At 49.0% G+C, this 1,669-nt stretch overlaps 1 non-coding gene across 1 annotated transcript; it reads left to right on the plus strand.

The window, feature by feature from the left end:
• The first annotated feature begins 475 nt into the window (after window positions 1–475).
• On the plus strand, window positions 476–547 carry TRNAE-CUC. Its single transcript has one exon. It is a non-coding gene; the product is annotated as a tRNA-Glu (tRNA).
• The last annotated feature ends 1,122 nt before the right edge of the window (window positions 548–1,669 follow it).

Genomic DNA, 1,669 nt, shown 5'->3' on the forward strand with positions numbered 1-1,669 from the left:
CGATGCGGTCCCTTCAGCCGGCGCGGGGGAGGGCAGGTGTGAGAAGATTGGGAGTCGGGCCGAGGACCGGCCCCGGAGGACCTGCCCCGGAGGCGGGCGGGGGTGTCCAGGGCGTCGGGGCGGCGAGGTGCGGGTGCGCGGCCCCTCCTCTCCCTGGGCGCCTCCCCGCCGCCCGCCGCCTCCCGGCCAGCAGGTCCGCGCTCCGACGGCCGCCGGCGCAGCTCCGGATCCGCGGTGAGTGCAGCCCGGGGAAGCCCATCTGCTCCGGGGCTTGTGGGTCCTGCCGGCCTCGCAGGCGCCACTATGGGAGCAGGGACACTCACTGGGGGGCGTGGGGGGGCTCGCAGTTTGGAGGGAACATGGAAAAGGTCAGAGAGCAGAGATCTCCAGTAGGGACAGATTAACGGAAATTTCAGGGGTCCCATTGCACGGTCATTTACACTGAGGGAAAGGAGGACAAATCTACTGTAGTCTTTCCCTGGTGGTCTAGTGGTTAGGATTCGGCGCTCTCACCGCCGCGGCCCGGGTTCGATTCCCGGTCAGGGAATTTCTTACTAATTACATACTTTTCCTGGATATAAGGAGACTAGTGTAAATAGGACACCCTAAAACAAAGCTACCCTTCGATTTTTATTTGAGTGGCATACATTCCAGACGGTGGAATTGTGAGATGAAACTTAGTGTAACTTTAAAATCCAGATGTGTCAAACCACTAAATAAATGCAAAAAAGTTTACACACACATATCCAAAAGTATGAGATAAGCTCCCTGTTTAAAACTGCCACTAGCAATGGTTCATTACTTAGATATAATCTGAAGCATTATTTACCATTAAGCCACCTCTTTGTAGTCAATTTTCTCCCAGTCTGTATCTTTGTATGACAAGATACAAAGCATGTAGTATTCCAGTACATTGAATTCAAAATTCTATTCTCTTTTGTTTTGACAATTATCCTTTTACTTCCAGGTAAAACTGTTTAGAAAGGGGAGGAAAGGGGAAGCAGGAAGGAAGGATAAATATAATGCAAGTGGAAGCCAGAGCTTTGTGCATTCACTCTGATCTTCTTGGTTCTAAGTCCTGTAGCTTCCGCATTCACATGGGAGTCCTTGAAACTTTAGGAACTTTGGAAGTGCAGCAAAACAGGGTCCCAGACTCCACCTGTGGATGGCTGTGAGAAACCAAATCCGCACAAGTCATCACATGAACAGCTTCCGAAGGGTCTAAGAGAGGTTGAAACCAGAGCAGGTTTTTTAAGACAGAGAGCGTTTGTTTGCAGAATTTGATTTTCATTTTAATGGACTCTGTTTTCCCAGTGGAGACACTTCTTTACTGCATCTTTAGTTTTATGCAAATAGACCAAACCATGACAGGAGTTATAAGTCTATCATATAGTGGTGGCTTCTTTTTGGTTTGCTTTTCTATTTGCCCACCAAAGGATTCGATATTGAACACGTCAATATAGTCTCAAGAACTTTGCTTGGCAGACAAGCTACTGAATTATGCTGAGGTTTATCAGTCACACGTGCCAGCAGGTCTGAGAACTCCACCAGGTCTGAGATCTCCGCAGTCAGAGCTATTGAGAAGGAAAACTGGCTTCCCAAGCCATGAGTGATTATTTGCAGAGTGAAACTTCACACTGCAGGGTGGCAAATGGTAAGAGAATTTGTC

The sequence above is a fragment of the Ochotona curzoniae genome, unplaced genomic scaffold (assembly GCF_017591425.1).
Source record: "Ochotona curzoniae isolate NIBS_2020 unplaced genomic scaffold, NIBS_Ocur_1.0 scaffold_1037, whole genome shotgun sequence".
Taxonomy (NCBI): Eukaryota; Metazoa; Chordata; class Mammalia; order Lagomorpha; family Ochotonidae; genus Ochotona; species Ochotona curzoniae.